Source organism: Balaenoptera borealis (genome assembly GCF_965194805.1).
Source record: "Balaenoptera borealis genome assembly, chromosome: 8".
In the NCBI taxonomy this organism is placed as follows: domain Eukaryota; kingdom Metazoa; phylum Chordata; class Mammalia; order Artiodactyla; family Balaenopteridae; genus Balaenoptera; species Balaenoptera borealis.
In genome coordinates this window covers 57,843,867-57,868,407 of record NC_138865.1, presented here as the reverse complement: position 1 = coordinate 57,868,407, position 24,541 = coordinate 57,843,867, and the positions used below count along the sequence as shown (strand labels likewise).

The window sequence follows — 24,541 nt, the reverse complement described above, 5'->3', positions numbered from 1 at the left end:
GTTTGAGGCTTTTCTTTTCTTTTTTTTTTTTTTTGTCTATGGATATCCAAATCTTCCAGCACCTTTGCTGAAACTATCCTTGTTTCATTGAATTGCCTTTTTACCTCTGTTGAAAATCACTTTGCCATACTAGTGTGGGCTTATTTCTCTATTTTGTTTAACTGATTATCGTATCTTTCTGTCTGAGCCACAATCTTGATTACTGAAATACTAACACACTGTCTTGATTACTGATGCTCTATAATAAATCATACAATCAGGTAGAATGATTCCTTCTACTTTATTCTTGTTTCTTAAGTTTTTTTTTTCTGGCGATTCTGGTTTCTTGCTTTTCCATAAGAATTTTAGAATAAGCTTGTCTATATCTATTTAAAAATCTTCCTGGTATTTGATAGGAATTATGTTAAATTTATACATCAATTTGGGGAGATTTGATATCTTCAGTAAGTTGGATCTTCTAATCCATGAACACAGTATGTCTCTCCACTAATTTAGATCATCTTTAATTTTCTCATTAGCATTTTTCATTTTCAGCCTACAAACCCCATATATGGTTTGTTAGATTTACAGTTAAGTTTTAATTTTTTGGAGCTATTGTAATTTTAATTTCATTGTTCATGTGTTCATTGCCAGTACATAGAATTGATTTTTGTATGTTTATCCTATATTTTGAGACCTTCCTGAACTCACTTATTAGTTTTAGGAAAAAAAAATTGTGATAGATTTTGATGGATTTTCTACATAAACAATTACGTTACCTGTAAATAGGGGCAAAGAATACACTTCATATGATTTCAGTTCTTTTACATTTTTTGAGGATTGTTTTATGGTACAGGATATGGTCTAACTTGTATATGTTCCAAGGGTGCTTGAAAAGACTGTATATTCTGCTTTTGTTAGGTAGAATATTCAATAAATGTCCATTATATCCTGCTGGTTGATGGTATTGTTGAGTTCTTGTATATACTTCATTATTTTCTGTCTAGTTGTCCTAACAATTGTTGAGAGAGAAATGAAGTCTCCAATGATAGTTGTGGCTTTCTTTCTTTCTTTTTCATTTCTATCAGTTTCTGCTTCATATATTTTATAGCTCTGTTGTTTGGTGACTATACATTTAGCATTGCTATGTTTTCTTGATTGATGGACCCTTTTATTATTACTTTTTAAAATATTAATTTAATTAATTAATTTATTTGGATGTGCTGGGTCCTAGTTGCGGCCGGCAGGCTCCTTAGTTGCAGCATGCATGTGGGATCTAGTTCCCTGACCAGGGATCAAATCCAGGCCCCCTGCATTGGGAGCATGGAGTCTTAAACACTGTGCCACCAGGGAAGTCCCAGACCCTTTTATTATTGTTTAATGATTCTTCCTGTCTCTGGTATTATTATTATTATTATTTTTGCTTAGAAGTCTACTTTATCTGATATTAATATAGCTATTCCTGCTTTCTTTTAATAAATGTTTTCATGGTATGAATTTTCCAGCCTTTTGCTAACATGTTTTTATATTTGAAGTGTGTTTCTTATAGACAGCAGATAGTTGGGTTATGTTTTTTAATCCATGCTGCCAATCTCTCTTTTAATTACAGTATTTAGATCACTTACATTTAATGTAACTATTGATATGTTAGGGCTTAATTCTGGCATTTTACATATTTTTTATTTTTTGTCCTCTTTGTTTGTTTCCTTTTCTATACCTTCCTGTAGTTTCTTTTAACTTTTTTTTTTTTTAATAAATTTATTTATTTATTTTTGGCTGTGTCGGGTCTTCATTGCTGCGCGTGGGCTTTCTCTAGTTGCGGTGAGCGGGGGCTACTCTTCCTTGCGGTGCGGGGGCGTCTCATTGCGGCGGCTTCTATTGTTTTGGAGCACCCGCTCTAGGTGCACAGGCTTCAGTAGTTGTGGCACATGGGCTCAGTAGTTGTGGCTCACGGGCTCTAGAGTGCAGGCTCAGTAGTTGTGGCACATGGGCTTAGTTGCTCCGCGGCATGTGGGATCTTCCAGGACCAGGGATCGAACCCGTGTCCCCTGCATTGGCAGGCGGATTCGTAACCACTGTGCCACCAGGGAAGTCCCTCTTTTAACTTTTGTTACAATTCCATTTTGATTTACCCATAGTGTTTTTGAGTATATTTCTTTGTATAAATTTTTTAGTTTTTGTTCTAGTTATTACATTATATGTACATAATTTATCACAGGCTACTTCTGTTGACATATTACCAGTTTGAGTGAAGTATAGAAAAGTTCCTTTGCTGTCCACCATTTACTATATGATTGTCCCCGTGCCTTTCTCCACACCATTGTCTCCCTAAGAAATGTCCTTCAATAACTCTCTGCTTATTCACCATTTTTCTTCTCTTGAAAGTTCAAACCTTGTTATACCTCTTAGGTCTCATTTTTACCCTCATCATCTATTCTAAAATCCCATATTTACTACTTTCTGTAGTACTCACTTTTAAATTAACATATTGTCTTAGTTTAAAATGCTTTCAGATTCAATTGACAGAAACTCTGTTATAGTAGCTTATACAAAAGAAGTTAAGAGATAGACGCTGACACTGCAGCTGGATGACTTTAGGACCAATGTGTCTTCAATTCACTTGACCTTTTCCTTATATTGGCTGGTCTACTTATAAGCAGATGATTGCTCTCTGGGAACCACATCTGAATTTTAGATAGGAAGAAAGGGCATAGGATGAAGGGATAGGCTAACCAGGTCCATCTCTTTTTAGTTAGAAAACAGAAGCTCTCCCAAAAGTCACACCCAGCAGACTTATTTTGTCTCATTGGACAGAATTCTGTTACATATCTACTCCTGGCTGGAAAGTACAAGTGAGAAAGGGGTCGTGAATAGGAATTCAATTAACAAAACAATGATGTCTGGGGTACATATGCATAAGTATCTATGTAATCCATTTGGGTAAATCTTATGTCTCCCTAATTAGTTTGTAAGGTATTTAAGATCAGAGATCTAATCAGAGTTAGTCATTTTGTACTTCATACCAGATGACTGTAAGGGTCCTCCTAATTTCATATATTTCTGCTACAAACAACAAATAGGGTTCTTAAATGGGGGTTTCAAACCAAACATAATTATTTCAGAATTTTTCAGTGAGCTCAGTTTCTTCTGAAATTAATAGCTTCTTCAGTCAGGGAAGTAGAACTACTACGAGATATAGGACAAGAGTTTCTTTTTTCTTTTTCTTTTTCTTTTTTTATAGCAAGTAGAAATTCTTGTGGGAAGAACTGGAGAAGTGAAGGTCCAAGAGGTATACTGGAAGATTAGAGAGAGACAGTAACCAGCATGTCAATCTGAGAAACCAAGCAAGTCCAGCTGCCAAAATAGACTTGTATATGGAAGGCTTATGGGGAGATGTATGGGAAGTTGTGCCTCTATTCACCTACCACCTCTGTGGATCATCTCTCAAGCATCTGGTGTTGAGCCTGAGACCAGCGTTGGTCAATGGGGTCAGGAGTTGGGAAGAAGATCCAGGTGTAGACTGAAGGAAAATGAGGACAAGCTAGACCCTTCTGGTCCTATATATCTGTCTCTTCCTGCATCTAACCACAATGAACTTCAGAGTAATGGCTGCTGCTTCACTTCCACCTTCCAAATCTATCTCAAATTCTTCTTTTGGCCAACTCTAATGTGGAAACCTCCAGGGAAGGAGATTTTGGGAAATGTAATCTAGCTTAATCAAATCACCACGACTAAGTTAATTTCATAAATGGAAGTTGAATCTTTAATCTCTAGTGCATTAAAATAATTGTATTGGAACTTCCCTGGTGGCACAGTGGTTAAGAATCTGCCTGCCAATGCAGGGGACACAGGTTCGAGCCCTGGGCTGGGAAGATACCACACGCCACAGAGCAACTAAGCCCGTGTGCCACAACTACTGAAGGCTGCGTGCCTAGAACCCGTGCTCCACAACAAGAGAGGCCACCACAATGAGAAGCCTGCGCACCGCAACAAAGAGTAGCCCCTGCTCGCCACAACTAGAGAAAGCCTGCATGCAGCAATGAAGACCCAGTGCAGCCAAAAATAAATAAATAAGTAAATAAATTTTAAAAAATTGTGTTGCCTGGAGGGCTGGAACTGTATCTAAATTCATTTATTCTGTCCCTTTTGTCCTAACCAATAATTTGATTCTTAAATTATATGTTGTTCCATTGATCTCGCTGTGCAAAAGATAGTTTTCTTCTGCCCTGGTACCTATCTCCTCAAGGGAAAAAGGAGTCCCTTCTTTGGAATTAGGCTGTAACAGGCTGCCCAGGCAATCTTGTCTCTTAACTTCTACTAGTCTTTTTTTTTTTTTTTTTCTCTTTGTTCTTACATTTCTGTTGGCATTCCTCTTCTATTTCTCTATTCTGGGTATAATTCTTGAACTTTCTCTAGTATATCCAGCTCCTCTCCTGACTTAGCATGTTTATGAACCATTACTTCTAGCTAGTAATTTATCTTTGGGTAATGTAGTTCGCCCATTTTTATTTTAACTAACTAATATATATTCAACTGCAGATATTTATTGAACATCTAAGATATCATCCTAGCCTCCATAGGAGCTCAAAGTACAAAAATATCTATAAAACAAGAGAGGAAGTAAAAAATACCACCATAGAGCAACAAATAAACAACTCTCAGAGTTCAGAGAAGAGAATTGGGTTCTGCCTCCCCATGGGCTCTTTATTTACCTTTTCCAATCAAGAAGCTTTGTATAAGATTTCCAAACCTTCATAATATTGCCCTAGTGTTTATATTACAGATCTGTCTGACTTACGATGGGGTAACGTCCCGATAAACCCATTGTAAGTTGAAAATATCCTGTCAGAGATGCATTTAATACACATAACCTACTGAACATTGTAGCTTAGCCTAGTCTACCTCAAGCATGCTCAGAACACTTACATCAGCCTACAGTTGTGCAAAGTCATCTAACACACAGCCTATTTTATAATAAAGTGTTGAAAGTCTCATGTAATCTACTGAATACCATAATGAAAATGAAAAATAGACTCGTTATATAGTCACAGAATGGTTGTTTACCCTGGTGATCAGAAGCTCACTACTGCTGCCCAGCATCATGAGAAAATCCAAAGCACATATTACTAGCCCAGGAAAAAAAATCAAAATTCAAAATCTGGGCTTCCCTGGTGGCGCAGTGGTTGAGAATCTGCCTGCCAATGCAGGGGACACAGGTTCGAGCCCTGGGCTGGGAAGATCCCACATGCCGCGGAGCAACTGGGCCCGTGAGCCACAACTACTGAGCCTGAGCGTCTGGAGCCTGTGCTCCGCCACAAGAGAGGCCGCGATAGTGAGAGGCCCGCGCACCGCGATGAAGAGTGGCCCCCGCTCGCGGCAACTAGAGAAAGCCCTCGCACGGAAACGAAGACCCAACACAGCCAAAAATAAATAAATAAATAAAATAAATTTATAAAAACAAAAAAAAATTCAAAATCTGAAGTACCGTTTCTATTGAATTTGGATCACTTTCACACCACCATAAAGTCAAAAATTGTAAGTGGAACCATCGTAAGTTGGGGACCATCTGTATAGCTAGGAACAGTAAAATTAGTTGTTTCAGTACACAGGATTTAAGCAATGTTAAATAAACAGTGTTGGAAAAAGCTATATAAACATATTCATAAAGGAAGATAATAATTTTAAACTACATAAAGATAGAAGAAACTGGTTGTGAAAATATAAATGCAGAACTTAGAAAGCTAGGCTATAATGTTATTTCTACTAACTCTATTCAGAAATTATTTTCCTTTTTGCAATGTTTCAATGACATGGACGTCTGGGATTCAGAATTATTTAGTTTTGCATGCATTTACTTGAGCTTACTTTTCTCATCATAACATTTGTAGTTTAACAGCATGAGTAAGCAATACACTGGTAGAGGTTTTAGAGCATTTTAACCATATGCAACATCATCACTGTTGAATGCCAGAATAATTTTTTGAGGACTGTGCAGATATATAAAATTTCATCTTTTAAATGCAGTTATACATTTCCTCTTTGTATAAAAATTAAATACCATAAACTACTTAGACTATAGTTATAATTTCACATTAGTATATATGATCGAGAAAGGAAGTATGACCATGCTCATTATAAAGTTCAAGTGTGTATTTATACATACCTAAGGTACAGTTTTCCAAACAGCTGCAAGGCTGAGGAAATGGTCAAAAATGTCGCACAGGAGTGATGCTGAGAAGCTGTCATGTGTTTTCTTCACTGACATTTTAGGTAAAGGGAAAATTAAGACGTAGAATTAGTTGTGAAGGAGGCAAAACTCAGCTTCTCATTCAGTCTAGTCTCTTCAGTCCAGCTTAGATTGGTCAGGCCTCTCAAGTTCAATTCAGTATCTTTTTACTGCTCCTACTTCTTGCCTCCTGGTTAGAGTAGAACAAAAAAAGGGAATGAGATGTACTGAATTTCTATCCTTATCTCCTGTTCTAACTTACTACCAATATAGTGCCATAAATCTTTCAAGGGATTTTTCTTCCTGTTTTGGGTTACCTAACAAAAGCCAGCATAGCTACATTTAGAATAACACTTCTTGGGAAATCCCTGGCTGTCCAATGGTTAGGACGCTGCGCTTCCATGGCAGGGGGCACGGGTTCAATCCCTGGTTGAGGAAAATCCTGCAAGCCCCACAGCCAAAAAAACCCCCAAAACAAAACAAACAAAAAAAAACACTTCTTTTTTTGTGTGTTAACATGTAACATAAAATTTACCACTTTAACCACTTTAAAGTGTACAGTTCAGTGGCATTAAGTAAATTTACATTGTTGTGCAACCATCACCACTCTGTATCTCCAAAACTCTTTCCTCATCCTAAAATGAACACTTCTTGTCCTAACTTACTAGTAGGAGAGTAGGGTTATTGGGGTAGAAAGGAAATTAGAAAAAAGTAGTATATTCTATGTGTTAGTCATGTCCCTGATAGAAAGAGAGTGTGAACAGGAGGATCTTGACCATGGTTAACAGTCTGCCACCAGACATCCTGAAGAGATATGTGTAGAGAACAGCTCAGATAATGCACACTTTTCTTTGCTATGGCATCATGTCTTTGATCCCATAGGTGTAACCCTTGGATCTGTTGTGCTGGGTTGAATCTCAGGTGATCTTACAGTGTTTTTTTAATCCCTATAGCCTTAAATCTCAAACTTGGCCATTCCTTGGGGCTATGAAAACTTTTCTGTACAGTTAAGAAGAGGCTCATGACGATGAAGCCAAGAAAAAGAGTGATAAGGAAAAGGAACGTGTTCTCTTAAAGGCACAGAGCAATTGGTCTCAGACATCTATCTACACACTCACTGCCTTGTTACTCTTGGGCCCCACTCTGAATTCTCCTTGGTCTTCTAGACAGGATAGATGGTGGGAGGATAAGACTCTAGGCCTTTTTACTATACCAGCTACAGTGAAGGGAATAGGATCAAACAACCCAAAGTAATAGGACATTTCAAGGGAAGGAAATTGCAAAGCCGAAAGAAAACTGAAAAGTCCAAAGGGAATGAAGAAATCAAAAAAGTCCTCCTCAAAGATTCTAAAATAATGATAATGATATAATAATAATAATAATTTACTATATGCTTATAAAAAATCCTATGAGGAAGGTGCAATTTGTCCCCCCATTTTTAATGAAAAATCTAAGGCATGGAGAGGATAAGTAACTGTATTCAATTCATTCATTCCACTAATACTTACCTGTTTGAGGAGAGGTACTAGGGATACAACACTAAACATAATTGATATGGCCATTCTGCCCTCATGGAATTTACAGTCAATTGGAGGAGACAAACAAAAAGGCAAACAGGCAACTGAATAAAATAATTTCAGATTGAATCAAGTGTTATGAAGGAAACATATGAAGAAGAGGGTGAGTCTGGGACTAATTTAGGCAGGGTGGTGAGGGATGACCTGTCCTTGGAGATGAGTTTTAAACAGTCCCTTGAAGGAAGAGAAAGAGCTAATCATTCAAAGGATGAAGGAAGAGTTCCAGGCAAGATGAACTGCATATGCAAAGAGCTTGGAATATTCCTAAAACTGAAATAAAACCTATTTGGCTGGAGTGTGAAGAGGGGTGTGGGAATAAGGCATTAGATGACATTGAAAGAGTCTAGATCATGCAGGGCTTGTAGACCACAATAAAGACTTTGGGCTTTACTCTTTCTTTTTTATGTATACCTATATATTAACTGCTGTTAGTTCCTGGTAGTGGGGTTACAATTGGTTTTTATATTTTTCTTCTCTTTTTAACGTGTATTTCTGAAGTTTTTAGAACAAACATATATTACTTATGTAAAAAACATAAATCTTTTTTCTTTTAAAAATGGATGTGATATTATATATTTTCATTTGTATGAAATGTCAATCAATGGCAAATCTACAGAAACAGAAAGAACATCAGTGGTTTCCTGGAGTTTGGGTGGGAGTGGGAAGGGACTGGAAACAGGCATGAGGGAAACTTCTGGTGATGAAAATGCTGTAAAACTGGATTATGATGATGGTTGCCCAGATCTATAAATTTATAAAAAACAAACAATTGTAATTGTATGCATACAATGGGTAAATTTTCTGGCATGTAAAACAGACCTCGATAAATCTGAAAAAATGGAAGTGAGTACAAACATGGGATGATTTCTAAAACTAGAGACAAAATAAACCACCCACAGAAGGCAAAAGAAAAGTTAAGTTGTTCTGGAACCTGTAAAGGACCTTAAAACCTTACCCAAACTTGTACCCTTTTGCAGAACGACCTATGTCTGGTGCTCCAAGTTGCTCTTAATCTATTAGGAGTTGAAATGAGAGGTAGTAGTGGTATGGGCAAAATATAAGAAAAATACACTATGAATTATGACATAAAAATAATAAAATAAACTACAACAGAAATAGAAATAATGGCTTTGGATGTGACCATCAAACTTTAGCTTTGTAAGACAATTCTTTACAGTTAAACATTTTTTGCCTACTTAAAATCTTTTGAACAGCTCCTTCAAAGTTTGTTAACTTTTTGTAGTAAGAATCTCCTTTCTCAAATTAGAATCCCCAAACTTATGTTTCCCAGCCTCTCTGTTCCTGGACTTGTGACCTAAGTTGCACCAGGCACAAGCATTTGCATGAACCTTTGTTTCAGAGTGAGGACACAGGTAGGGTGGAAAGCAGTTGTTTGTCTGGCAGAGGACAGGAGGCAGAATGTTTCCAAGATGGGTGGTGGTGGAAACTTTCTTACCAGGTCAATTTGGTTTTGGAAGGTTTTTTCCCTTGGGGTTTGGGAGCGTTTTCTGTTTATTTATTGCTGTGTGACAAACTACTTCAAAACTTAGGAGCTTCAAACAACAACTGTGTTATTATTTCTCATAATTCTGTGAGTCAGGAATTTGAACAGGGCACAGAGGGAAAGTTCATATCTATTACATGTGGTGCCTGCAGGAGGCTGGGCCATCCAAGATGTAAGTGAAACTTACACGTCTGGTGCCTCATGTAGGGTAACTCAGATTGCTAGAGGCTGGCTGGAAGAGCTCAACATAGGTTATAGGAAACAGGGGGCCTTGTTTCTCACATTTGGTTGGGTTCCTCAGGTCTTCATTATCTAGTCTTGTGCCCTCAACTATCCATGTGGTTTCTGCATCTGGTTTCTCCCACAGGGTAGCTGGGCTTCTTATAGACAGAGCATAAGAGCAAATGCTGCTAGGCCTTCCCAAAGCTTAGGCCCAGAACTGGCACAGTGTCACCTCATTGCATTCTTTTGGTTAAAAGAAGTCACAATAAGATACAAGGCCATTCCAGTTTCAAGGGATGGGGTCTCCACAAGTGTTTGACAACCAAGAGGCATGGTTCATTACAGGCCACCAATGTTAACTATTTACTACACTCAACCTAAAGCCTTCTCCTCCAGTCTTTCAGATTATTCAGTAAACTCTTGCATTAAATATAACAAATACCTTTCTTCTTGGAATATCCAGAGTAAGATTCTGTTGACTGTAACAAAGAACTCTGCCTTACACAATTCTCAATGCAAATATTTTCTCTATGATTAAAGAAAAAAAAAGATCCCAATAACAGTAGCAAGTTTATTTCTCTTCTTCTTACCCCTTCATGTGATTATTCAGATTCCAATATGGTCCCCCCAATTCTTCCACAGTTATTTTTAGGGGCCCTTGTGGTTTTTTCAAGTCAAATTCTTCCTCCCTAAAAGACATCAAGCATAGAAGGTTAAAGTTGAGTTTTATCAACCTTTCAAAGAAAGGTTATTCTTATAGTATTTAAAGATGAGTATGAAAAGATCCCTAATTCATTTTACAAATCCAATATAATGCTAACACTAAAACATATAAAAGATAGCATTAAAAAAAACTTATACTCCAATCTCATTTATGAATGTAATTACAAACTTTAAAAAATGGCAGCTCAAAATAGAGTTGCCATATCATCCAGCAATCCCACTCCTGGGCATATATCCAGGCAAAACTATAATTCAAAAAGATACATACACCTCTATGTTCATAACAGTACTATTCACAATAGCCAAGACACGGAAATAACCTAAATGTCCATCCACAGATGAATGGATAAAGAAGATGTGTACATATATACAACAGAATATTACTCAGCCACAAAAAAGAATGAAATAATGCCGTTTGCAGCTACATGGATGGACCTAGAGATTACCACACTAAGTGAAGTAAGTCAGAACAAGAAAGACAAATACCATATGATATCACTTATATGTGGGATCTCAAATATAACACAAATGAACTTCTCTACAAAACGGAAACAGACTCACAGACATAGAGAACAGACTTGTGGTTGCCAAGGGGGAGGAGAAGTGGGGGAGGGATAGACTGGGAGTTTGGGACTAGCAGATGCAAACTATTATATATAGACTAGATAAACAACAAGGTCCTATTGTATAGCATAAGAACTATATTCAATATCCTGTAATAAACCATAATGGAAAAGAATAACTGAATCACTTTGCTGTACACCAGAAACTAACACAGCATTGTAAATCAGCTACACTTCAATTTAAGAAAAAATGGCAACTCAAGTCCAACAGTTATTACAAATACAATAAATACAAACTTGAACGTGATGATCAAGTAGTTTCAGGATTGCAAAGATGACTCAGTGTTAGACAATATATTTTTTAAAAGAAATTTATTTATTTATTTATTTATTTATTTATTTATTTATTTATTTATTTTTGGCTGCGTTGGGTCTTTGTTGCTGCATGCGGGCTCTCTCTAGTTGTGGTGAGTGGGAGCTACTCTTCGTTATGGTGAGCAGACTTCTCATTGCAGTGGCTTCTATTGTTGCAGAGCATGGGCTCTAGGCACGCAGGCTTCAGTAGTTGTGGCACGTGGGCTCAGTAGCTGTGGCTCGTGGGCTTCAGTAGTTGTGGCACGCAGGCTCTAGAGCGCAGGCTCAGTAGTTGTGGTGCATGGGCTTAGTTACTCCGCAGCATGTGGGATCTTCCCGGAGCAGGGATCGAGCCCATGTCCCCTGCATTGGCAGGCAGATTCTTAACCACTGCGCCACCAAGGAAGTCCCTAGACAATATTTAAATAACTTATATTAATAGGGAAAAGTGGAAAAAATGATTATGTGGTAGGATATTATACTTGAAGTTTTGACTGAGATACTGAGCAATGATGGAATAATTTCAAAGTGAGTCATGAGACAGACCAATCTTCAGATTTTCAAACGAATGATAACTCATCTTGGATCCCATTCCCACTCTAAGAACATTAAAAAGGACCAGATATGTGGGGTGGGGGGGATTCAAGAACAATTCTGAAGAGATTTTTTTAGAGAAAATTTATGGTATATTTTGTGTCTCAAACGCCCCAAGCAGCAGAGGTAGAAGGTTCCTCCCGATTCCCAAGTCAGGGGCTTTAATAAGATCTCTTAGAGAATGAACATACCTCCTTCTGGTGGGGGAACAGAGAAGGTGGGGCAGACTGGAGCCTTGTTAACTCCTGACCAAGAAGACTCACGCAAAGAGCAACGAGACTCCAAAAGAGAAACCATGTGGAATACTGTTGGAAACCCAGGAGCTGAGTGGAGAGTGGCAGACCATTCTGTTGCCCATGTCATGGGAGTTGTAGATGGAGGATACCAGCAAGGAGCCTCAGAAGTGTTCACAAAAGTCTCAATGCAGAAAAAGATAGCTTTAAACATTTGATGGTCCCTTTGATCCAGCAATTCCAATCATAGGTATGTGCCTAACAAAATTATAGGCATATGTATATCAAAGACACGTACAAGATGTTTATAGCAGAATTATTTGTATTAGCCCAGACTGAAGGCTTCCCAAGTGTAGAATGGACAACTAAATGTGGTATATTCAGACAATGGAATATTATCCAGTAGTAAGTGAAAGAATGACTTACTGAATCATTCAATGATATGAATGAATCTCACAGATGTTGAGTGAAAGAAACGAGATACAAAATATTACATTCTCTATAATTCCATTTACAGAGAAGTCAAAAAAATAGGCAAAACTAACCCATATTAATAGAGGTCAGCATAGTGGTTGAATTTAGAGTAAGCATGGTGGCTAAAAGGTGGTACAAGGGAGAATTCTGGAGTCCGGCAATAGCCTGTTTCTTGATTTGGGTCCTAGATATATGGATAAGCTCATTTTGCAAAATTTCATTGAGCTGTGTCATGTATGCTCCTCTCTATATGTTTGTGATATTTTATTTTAAAATTTACTCACAAGCAAATTTTCTAGGCTCAGAGAGTATGAGGTCATCTTACAATAGTAGAAGTTAAGTATAAGTTGTCTGTTTCCCTTTCACTTCCTCCTCCAAGGGAGTGAGTGGAAAAGAGAGAAGAGATTGACTATATTTCCTTCCATAAAAACAGGCATCCCAGCTGAAACCAGGTCCACCTAAAAGTGTGTGGGTGGAGAAATCTTACCTTTGAATGCAGATTGAAGCGTTAATATATTTCGATTCATATATTGGACAAGACATTCTAATTAGTGAATTAAAAATACATTTTGCCTCCTACAATGATGTCTGGACTTCCAATCACCTAAGAGTAATCAGGATAGTCAAACTTGGGAATTCTCTGGCAGTCATTGTGCACTTTCACTGCTGAGGGCCCGGGTTCAATCCCTGGTCCGGGAACTAAGATCCTGCAAGCTGCACTGCAGCCAAAAAAAAAAAATAGTCAAACTCGAGTTTCATCCAAGGGGGTGCAATAAACCTTGCCCCTTGAATATATGTTAAAGGGACCATGGGAAACAACGTATAGGTGCATTTTGATTACATCCCACTGGTTTTCTTGTTCAATATACCACTTAATAGTGGTCACTACAGATGCAAAAATAGGCTTTTGGTTAAAAAAAAAGGAAATTAGTGAGAGAAAGATACTTTCTTAATATAAAAACAATTTCTAATCTAATTAGTCAGAATTATATTTAAAGGGATTAAATGTGAGAATTATTTCACATTAATGGCCTGATTTATTCAAATTGTCCTGAGAATTCTATCCACTGCAGTAAGCTAGGTAACAGAAGTAAGTTATAACTACCAAGACTGAAGAGAAAAAATTGTCACTATTTGGAGACACTATAACTATTACCAAAATATTCCAAGAAAATGTACTAAATGGATGTTAGAATTAATTCTGAACTGTCTTAACTGTCTTTAAGAGGAATATATTAAAAATTAGTAGTTTTTAAAAATATCCTGGTAATTATATAAAGGTGAAAATAGGCAAAACTAACCTGTCTTGATAGAGGTCAGAATAGTAGTTGAGTTTGGAGTAACAGTAGTAACTGAGATGTGGTCCAGTTAGAGAATGTACTGGAGGGAAAACCCCCAAAGCAAAAAACTAATCCAAACAAGAACAAACCTTTCACATACAGATGGCCAAGGGGCACATGAAAGGATGCTCAACATCACTAATTATTAGAGAAATGCAAATCAAAACTACAATGAGGTATCACCTCACACAGGTCAGAATGGCCATGATCAAAAAATCTACAAACAATAAATGCTGGAGAGGGTGTGGAGAAAAGGGAACCCTCCTGCACTGTTGGTGGGAATGTAAATTGATACAGCCACTGTGGAGAACAGTATGGAGGTTCCTTAAAAAACTAAAAATAGAACTACCATATGACCCAGCAATCCCACTATTGGGCATATACCCTGAGAAAACAATAACTCAAAAGGACACATGTACCCCAGTGTTCATTGCAGCACTATTTACAATTCCAGGACATGGAAACAACCTAAGTGTTCAATAACAGATGACTGGGTAAAGAAGATGTGGTACATATATACAATGGAATATTACTCAGCCATAAAAAGGAAGGAAATTGGGTCATTTGTAGAGATGTGGATGGACCTAGAGTCTGTCATACAGAGTGAAATAAGCCAGAAAGAGAAAAACAATTATCGTATATTAATGCATACATGTGGAATCTAGAAAAATGGTACAGATTAACCTATTTCCAGGGCAGGAATGGAGACACAGATGTAGAGAATGGACTTGTGGATATGGAGGGGGAAGGAGAGGGTGGGACAAATTGGGAGATTAGGATTGACATATAAACACTACCATGTGTAAAACAGATAGCTAGCGGGAACATGCTGTAAAGTACAGGAAGCTCAGCTTGGTGTTCTGTGATGACCTAGATGGGTGGGATGGGGGGGTGGGAGGGAGATCCAACAGGTAGGGGATATAGGTATACCTATAGCTGATTCACTTCATTGTACAGCAGAGACTAACACAACATTGTAAAGCAATTATACTCCAATAAAAAACAAGCAAACAAACAAAAACAAACCTTTAAAACCTAGTAATAGGGATTTCCCTGGTGGTCCAGTGGGTAAGACTCCATGCTCCCAATGCAGGGGGCCTGGGTTCGATCCCTGGTCGGGGAACTAGATCCCGCATGCCTCAACTAAGAGTCTGCATGCCGCAACTAAAAAAAGGATCCTGCATCCTGCAACTAAACATCCCGCATGCCACAACAAGATCCAGCGTGCAGCAACTAGGACCCGGCACAGCCAAAATAAAAAAATAAATAAATATATATTTTTAAAAAGCCTAGTAATAAATTTAACACAGATTTATAAGATTCATGGGGCAAAACTGTATATGGTTTACTGAAGGATATAAAAGAAAATCTAGAATAAATGGAGAGATATATTCTTGGATGGGAGGATTCAATACCATAAAAATGTCAATAATCTAAACATTTCTAGTAATTCTTTGATAAACTGATTGTAAAGTTCACCTGAATGGTTGCCCATGTCATTTAAAGAAAAGGCCCTATACAAACTATTTCCCTCCCATTAGCTTTTATTCCGCATATCCAATCTCTCTGCCATTTGCTCTCTCTTCTCTAGCCATACTGGCCTCCTTGTTACTTCTTCAACATGCCAGGCAAGTTCCTGCCTCACACCCTTTGCAATTGCGAGTCCCTCTTTCTGGAATGCTCTTTCTCTAAATAACTGCATGCTTACTCCCTCAACGCCTACAGGTCTTTGCTCAAATGTTATCCACTTAGGGAGGCCTTCCCTGATTACCTGATCTAAAATTAGAACACCCGACCTACCCGCCACCACCCACATGCATTTCCTCCCCCACTTCTTTGCTAATTTTTTCACAGCACTTATCCTCATCTGGCATGCTATATATTTTTTACTTACTTGTTCATTGCTTTTATCAACTGTTGACCCCTTCTAACAGAAAACACACACATGTACACAGAAAACACATTGATCAAAAAAGCTAAATTTATTTTACTTTTGCTTAAGGGAAAGCATCACCATGACAGGGTCAAAGGGGTGCCTCAAAATGAGGAAATTAGGGAGAGGCATTTATAGAGATTTAGGACCTGGGCTGGGTGATTTAAAGGCAGGTCTTGCAAGCTGGGGAACTGGTTGAGGATGAGCAGAGTTTATGATATAATAGCTTTGGATCAGTGGACTCAGTGAAGCAAGAATTTTGAAGCAAGTCTTGATGAGCTAGCAGTTTTGATAAACAAACTAGTTAGTTCACGTTATATTCCCCAACCAGAAGCCAATATTTTTGCTTTGTTATTATTTAACACAGGGACTTGAGAATTATGTTGGTTTAAATTCCCAGTCCCCTCTTTTATCATTCTCTAGGCTAATGTGGAGGAGTATTATCATTTGGGGACATAATCAAACCAGATCTACACCATGTTTGATACGCGGTGGTTGAGTATAATTTCTGATATTAGTTGTTCCAACTTCTACAAGTGTCAACTTTTCTTGTTTTGTTTTGTTTGTTTGTTTGTTTTTGGTAGAAGATCATCAGTAGGCAGAGTGACTGCTCAACTGCTTTAAGATTCTTGAGTTTTGCATTTGAGCAGGGTGACCCAAACAAATGCTAACTTAATTTGGATAAAGATTAAATTAATAGAATAGTTTCCATTTCAAATATGAAGAGCTCTCAGAACGAACCAGAGATTTGGGTATTAGCCAGATTATTTAGTCTCATGATATCTGTTTTTTCCAGATCTTTTTAGTAATATTAAAGATCCCAGAGAAATCTGCAGAAATCTAAGTACAACATTATTTCCCTTAGCACATGCTCTCCTTCAAGAAGCCAATACATCTAATGACTGTTTTGGACCATTGTTTGTCCAACCTCATGAAATTTTAGGTGAGGAGTTCCATAGTCTTAGACATCTTATCTAGTTTTACTATTTTCTGAACCATAAGCATGTAGGATTACTCCTACTTTTCAGGCCTCTTGGAAAGCATAAAATGAAAAGCCTTGGGTATAGAAGGCAGTCCCCCAAATCTTCAGTTTTTAAAGTTTTTGAACTCAAATCAAATCCAAGTTTTCCTTTGTTGAATAAATTGTTTAAAGATTTTTTTTTTTCTGTGAAGGGAATTTTGTGGGCTAAAATGAAACCTGGGTGATATTGGAATCTATCTTGAAAGCAGGCATCAATTAACCAAGATAACTTATCTCTATTCAATCTGCTAGTAGCAGTCAGTTTTTGTGCCACAAATTTAATACCAGTAGCAAGAAGACAACCAATGGTATATTTTTTGTGATAATATCTCTATGGAGTTGTCAAATGGTATGGTAATGTTTTTCAACATTATATAAGTATTGTTGGTGTCAGGAAATTATATTTGTAATAAAGAGATCATTAGTTGGTTCAAGGGAAAGAGCTTGGGGTTAAGTGCACTAGTGTTCTTTTCTTATAAGATCAATAAAAGTGATATAGTCTTTGAATATGCTCCATCTGTTTTTAAACCCTTTCCAAGCTCTATTTCTATTGGTTACAAAGGCTAGCTCCTACAAAAGTTTCCTATAATAAGTTTGTCAAGCTGAAAATTCTGAGAATAGAGTCCTCCATAAAACTGCTCTCACTTCAGATACTAGCCATAATTGTGGGGGTCCCCAGGGTGACCCTCACTTTTGACCAGTTGCCTGCAAATTCAGGGTTTCCCATGACCACCCTCAGGTTTGATAACTCACTAAAAAGACTCACAGAATTTAGTAAAAGTGCTACACTTATGGTTACAGTTTTATTATAGCAAAAGGCTACAAATTAGAACCAGCCAAAATAAGAGATACATAGGATGAAGTCAGGGAGAGTTTCAAACATGAAGTTCATATCATCCTCAGGGATGTGTTACCTTTCCAGCATCAAAGTGTGAAAATACTCAGTGAGTATTGCCAACCAGGGAAGCTCACCTGAGCTTTAGTGTCCAGAGTTTTTATTGAAGTTTCATTACTTAGGCACGATTGATTTAATCATTATGCATCTGGTTGAACTTAAACTTCAGGCTCTCTTTCTTCCCCAGAGGTCACGCTGATATCACATGGCTCACATTCCCAACCCTCTAATCACATGGTTTGTCTTTCTGGTCTGGCCCCCATCTGAGTCACCTCATTAGCATAAACTGTCTGGTTTGGTCTGAGGAGTCCACCACGAATAACAAAGACTCCCCTATCACCCAGTAAGTTTTAAGGGTTTAGAGATTATCTCCTAAAAACTAGGGACAAAGGCCAGTCAAATGATTTATTACACAGTCCCCAAGTGTTTTTTCTTTAGAGGGGGAACATGATAGGGCATTTCTGGTTGTCTGACCTGCTGTGTTACACTGAAAAAAAGTCAGTTAGTGGTTGAATCCAGTTACCCAGGAAATCAACTGATTTATTATAGGAACTAATATAAAAGGAAAATGAATGTCACCCCAAGGAAAGAGAATATAAACTCAAGAGTTTATTTGATTTTGTGTTTTAGCCAAATCACAACAAAATTGTAGCCAAGCATTAGACTTTTACCAAGGAGTGACTAGGGATGCAAAAAGCATTGTTAAGTTTAAAGATCTTGTAAATATCATAGTTAATAATCCAAAACCTTAAGGCAACCAAGAGGAAAGAAAATAGCTTGGCAAATAAAGTGCAAAATCATGCTTATTGACACATGGCAGTCTACAACTCCATGTGACTTTAGAGCTTATTTCACAAGTCTTGGTTGGAAACTATCTACTTCATGCAGTCATCTTCTTGATCTGAGAGTCCTAGGTGGACGTTGTCTCCTCCTGATCTTGTCATTTTGGGTCAGTACAGTTTTCCAGTAATTTAAATGACTTAAATCTCTCTGCTTAAAAGAAGTGGTTCTAAGGATCAACATTCTAGACTTTTGCTGTAGTGTCTGTTTTTTACAGTGACTGAAGCATATTATGAAAAGAAAGGAGACTCCAAGGCTTTTTGATTTGTATCACAAAGTGTATTATCATGGTCCCTGATTGACAGAGACATTGGAACTTAATAGCCTAGAAATAAAAACTTTTTGGAGATGCTTATTGTACCAGTCTTTGGACATGATCAAAAGTATATTTCTAAGATATGTCAGTCAGGGACCAGACAAGAGACAGAAACTACATCTGTTTTTTGAACAGGGAAAATTTAATAAAAATAATTATTAACTAATAGGAGATAGGGATAAAAGAAGACTCTAAGGGATCTAGAATAGCAGGTGCAAAAAAGCAGCTCCTACCTCTAGGTTGAGGAGAAATAAGCAATAAAAGAACTGGAGACTAGGCGAAGATCCTCCTCTCACCAAACACTCCCCCAAGGCTGAGGTTCAGACCTCTTCAAAGAGGACATACCTACCACATACACAGCCACTCAGGCTGCCAGGAGTGAAGAAACTCACTAGAGTGGTCTGTAGAATTGGTTCACCATTGCTGGAGAGTATGGGCAGCCTGAATCAGTCAGTAGAAGTGGCCAGCTGCTGCCAGAGGATGTAAGTTGGCTGGACCTGATCTAAAGTAGCGTCAAGAAGAGAAAGAATAGCCTGAGAATAAAGCTGGAGCTCCTCTGTTGGAGAATGATAATGGAGATCTACAGCCTAAAGGAAAAATGTCTTCCTGCAGCTGTGGCCATGCAGTGTCACTCCACTGAACAACCATAACATTTCATTTGCTGGCCACAGAGATATGATTGTGGGGACCAGCACTGGTATCATGAATCAGGGCAAAAAAGTGTAGATTTGGAGCAGAGCAATGATATCAAATTGATGACTGGTGCATAAGAAGTTCTTGGTTACTGAAAATTTTTTATAATTTTGTTTTTATCCTAAATTTGATAAAGAGTTCTCACAACAGTTTTAAGTTGATTAAAATTTGGAGAATGTCAAACAAGCCTAATTATTTTTACTATTTTTCTTTTATAAGTCTTTGGCTGTGCTGGTGGCTATTCCAGTAAACTTGAAGAAAGTTTTGATTTACAAGAAAGCTTAACAGTCTGACTATTCTGAATTTGGGACAGAAAAAATCAAGAAGAGTTGTCAGAGGAGATAAGATACAAACATGAGTTATCTTATTCAGAGTCAAGAAATAGTTACAGGTAATAAATAGGAAATACACAACAATATGTAATAATGTTAGTAGAAACTTAACTTTTCTTTTTGGCCGCACCACGCAACTTGTGGGATCTTAGCTCCCCGCGGGATTGAACCCGTGCCCTTGGCAGTGAAAGTGTGGAGCCCTAACCACTGGACTGCCAGGGAATTCCTGAACTTAACTTCTTTTTTAACTTCTTGTCAAAATGATTCAGAAATATGCCAAAAGTCTAGAGAATTAGACTATTTTGGGAATAAAAAAGAACTTTTATTTATCTGAGCCAAAATAATCAGGTTACTTTACAGGGAAAAAAAAAATCAGATTCTAATTACTTTTTGTTTTCCATCCATATTATAATTAACACTAAAGAATACATAGGCTCTCAACTTTGTCTTTTATTATTTTTCTTATTTTAAATAAACTTTTTGAATTTATCTTTGTATACCTTTTTATGCATGCACTTAGACATACAAATATATAAATACAGTAAGTCTCCTACACACGAACGAGTTCTGCTCCGAGAGTGCTTTCGTAAGTCCCATTTGTTCCTAAGTCCCAACAAAGTTAGCCTAGGTACCCAAAAACACAGTCGGCTATAGAGTACTGTATTGTAATACGTTTATAATACTTTTCACACAAATAATACATAGAAAACAAGCAAACACAAGAAATAAAGAAAACATTTTTGATACAGTACAGTACCTTGAAAAGTACAGTAGTACAGTACAACAGCTGGCATACGGGGGCTGGCATCAAGTGAACAGGCAAGAAGAGTTACTGAATGGAGGAGGGACGGGAGGTGGGAGATGGTAGAGCTGAAGGATCATCAGCAATAGGAGATGGAGCGCAATCTGCAATTTCACTCACGCCTGATGTTGATGGAATGCGTGTTCGCATCTTTGAAAGTTCGCAACTTTAAGGTTCATATGTAGGGGACTTACTGTACACTAATAGATGATTAAATTAATGGTTTTAACTAGCTTTAAAATATAACTTTAAAATATATTTAGCATTAACAGAGCAATGTATATATGTTGTTGAATATAACATCTTTATATACTGCAACAATACCCTTAAACAACAAACAGGCATGCCATATTTACGGTTTTGATTGCATATTCCTCTTTCTACTTAATGATTCTCATTATTACAAATTTTGGATTTTTAAAACATAAGAGAAATTAGAAGGTAGGAAACCAAGAACTATCTTGCTAATTTTTTCCACTGAGCATGGATATAGGTATAGATATATAGATTATACTACTTTAATACATTTTAAGTAGGCAGAATTATATATGTGTGTATATAATAATTTAAAAACATTTGCACATCTTTCTATTGCTATTCTATAGCCATTCCATATATAAAAAGTAGGATCAAGAGTAGTTTAAAATTATCTTTAGTGGTCTTTTTTTACATAAAAATTATTTGAGTAACCACAGTATGTTTGTTAACAAACTTATTTTAATATAAATTTAAGGTCTTAAGATTGACTAAAAAATCTGGAAATTACAATTTGTGTTAACTCATTGAATCCTTATCACGCACAGTATTGTAAGAAACCATAAGATTATATCCTTTAAAAATATCCATTACTGGAATTTCCCTGGTGGCGCAATGGTTGGGAATCTTCCTGCCAAAGCAGGGGACACAAGTTCGATTCCTGGTCTGGGAAGATCCCACATGCCACAGAGCACCTAAGCCTGTGTGCCGCAACTACTGAGCCTGCGCTTGAGAGCCCCCGAGCCACAACTACTGAGCCCGTGCACCACAACTACTAAAGCCTATGCATGCTAGAGCCCACGTGTTGCAACTAATGAGCCCACGCACTGCAACTACGGAAGCCTGCGTGCTCTGGGGCCCGCATGCTGCAACTACTGAAGCCTGTGTGCCTACAGCCCATGCTGTACAACAAGAGAAGCCACCGCAATGAGAAGCCCGTGCACCACAACGAAGAGTAGCCCACACTCACTGCAACTAGAGAAAGCCCTGTGCGCAGCAACAAAGACCCAGCACAGCCAAAACAAAAAAAGAAAAAGAAAAAGAAATTACTGCAATTTCATTTAGCCAAATACAGTTTTATGTTTGTAATCTTTTTTCTTTTTTGGCTGCATGGCGCAGCCTGCAGGATCCTAGTTCCCAGACCAGGGACCTACCCCCGGGGCCCACAGTAGCGAAAGTGCGCAGTCCTAACCACTGGACCCCCAGGGAATTCCCTTATGTTTGTAATCTTAAACCATCCATGGAAATAATAATTTACTGGGACCATAGAATTAAAGTAGAAATTTAAAAGGTTTAAATCATGAGAAACTAAACCCAAGGCATGTATTAAAAAAATATGCAATACATATATATTTAGCTAACACTTTTATTGTGAGAAGGTCAGAGAGAAGACAAAGTTTTAAGCTAAAGGTGTTACAACTAATATATCCAAAGAATCATCTATTTATCAGTAATATTTCACAGACTTTTAAAAATTATAAGTAAACTTGTATATTTACATATAAAACATTTTAAAAAAAGACTTTTGAACTCATGCTAAAAGCTCTGAGTGTCTAGCTTTCCTTCTTATCTTACCTAAACTCACCTCCAAAGTAACTCACAATGAGGAAATTAGGGAAGGCTCTTCTTTAGGGAGGTTTTAAAGGGTTTTGCTAGCAAGGAATGCCTTGGGATGGTTGAATTGTTGGGCAGAGTGTGGAGGAAGGTCTTGAGGCAAGTCTTAATGAGAAAGCTTTTGGTCTTGATAAATAAACTTTTTAGTTCACAGCATTATCTTCCAGGAATAGGTATTTTCTGGAGCAAATAGATTATTTTTGCTTGGTGTCAGTATTATTCAACATAGGGACAAGAAAGCATGCTTGGTCTCATGAGGGTGTAACTCATTGATAGGGATTATGTTGGTTTCCCCTGTGTCCCCTCACTAAAATGTAAGCTCCATGAAAGCAGAGATTTTTGTGTGTATTGTTTGCTTTTATATTTTCATAACCTACAACATCTAGCAAATAGTAAGCGTTCAGTAAATATTTGTTAACAAATCTTAATTAATTAAATGCATAGAAAATTTTGAAAAATGAGATGGCCTAGAAATTAAAAATGTACTACAAAGGTATAATAATTAAAACATGGTGATATTGGAACATAGACAGATAGACACATTGATCAGAATAGAAAATGCAGACATATAGATATATGTGTGTATACATATCTGTATATCTATCTATAAGCATATCTATCTATAAGTATATGTATAGATAGATAGCTCCCAAACTTTCAGTCCTCTTAAAGAGTCATCCTTCTCAAGTATATTTTTTTAAAAGGGGAGGGGTTTGTCTCACAGTTGCTTCTGAGTTGGCCACTGCTTCTCTGCCAGTGAGCCCCTCAACGCTTCTGTGTTCCTTTGAGTTGCTCACAACCTGGAACTCATTAACTGCACTTTCCTCCTTCATCAATGCGGACATCTCTACAAGGGCTTCTACAGAAGGCAAGAAGAGGGTAATATGGGGGTAGGCCTAGCTTCCCTTCATGAATTGGACCTTCCTTCCATCTACAACTCCAACTATAAAGCTGTTCTCTAGTGAGAGTTATAACATTTAAGACTATACATTAAATGTGCCTTTTTACAAAGCTGGAGACAAAGATGCCCACTAAGTTATAAACTTAGAGGTCCACTATGTACTCCCTCAGTTCTCCTCTCCTCAGTCTTCAGATTGAGGCCAGAGTGCTTCCTTTTTCCTTTTGGGAAATCCTAACTTCTAACCAAGGAGGATAGTCTCGCTGTAGGAGACATTTTCCTCCCCACAAGTACAGTTCTCTAGATATGCGTTATTTCACCTAGAACAAAAACTCACAGCTTCAACAGGCAAATCTAGGGTGAACTTTGGGAGATTAAATCCCGTCTAGCAGTCCCACGCAGGTTAAGAAATCTGGACCTCTTTCAGACCTTCCCACTAGAGAGAAATGCACATAGCTTCTTTATTTTTTTTGGAAGTCTACTGAGTGAGTAAATATGGGACTAGAAATAGATATCATTCATATCACTTAAGGATAAATATTGGAGAATGCTAGTTTAAATTTACAAGCAGAAGAAAAACACATTCCTATTGCCCATAATTTGCAAGAACACCACTAGTCATATTGGAATAATTAACTTCACATTGTTATACAAACTGATTTTGGTTCCTTTCTTTCATTATTGCCCTCACTCCCACTCCTTAACACTTCTACTTTCAAATTGTGCTTTTTAGATTGTCCAGGAATAATAATAAATAGGCTCAATGTTTAAATTAAATATTTAATTTAAATTTATATTTCTTTAAAGGATGCTACCTTATCTACGATGACTTGGCTGCAGCTTTATAATTATTCATTATAAGGTTATGAATTAAATTCTTAGACTTGGTACAAACTTTCTAAATTCTGATGGCAGTAGTGCTGTATTAGTGATTTAATGCATCTAGTTACATAAGATAAAAGTGGCATTTCTGGATGTTACTAAACTTCATGAGTAATCAGATAAATGCAAATTAAAAGAACATTAGAACAATGGCATATCACTTTTTGCTTATCAGATTGGAAACGTTTCAATACCGCAAAAATATCTACTGCTGGCAAGGGCAGAAAGAAGTAGATACTCTCATACAATGTTGATATTTCTTTAAATTGAT

The 24,541-nt window shown here is 37.3% G+C and overlaps 2 protein-coding genes across 5 annotated transcripts in view; one reads left to right on the top strand and one right to left on the bottom strand.

Moving 5' to 3' along the window:
* The window catches only part of PSIP1 (PC4 and SRSF1 interacting protein 1), a 73,325-nt gene that overhangs the window by 43,335 nt on the left and 5,449 nt on the right, over positions 1-24,541 (bottom strand). Inside the window, exons 2-4 of the mRNA XM_082401671.1 lie at positions 10,099-10,193; positions 8,738-8,795; positions 6,143-6,395 (exon numbers count right to left, since the gene is read on the bottom strand). The gene's annotated coding sequence lies outside the window, so the exon portion shown is untranslated. The remainder of the gene's footprint in view (positions 1-6,142; positions 6,396-8,737; positions 8,796-10,098; positions 10,194-24,541) is intronic.
* The window catches only part of CCDC171 (coiled-coil domain containing 171), a 379,181-nt gene continuing 369,460 nt past the window's right edge, over positions 14,821-24,541 (top strand). For 2 of the 4 annotated variants that reach the window (XM_082401590.1, XM_082401606.1), the window contains exon 1: positions 14,821-18,587. The gene's annotated coding sequence lies outside the window, so the exon portion shown is untranslated. The other 2 variants (XM_082401589.1, XM_082401588.1) reach the window with 2 other exon arrangements.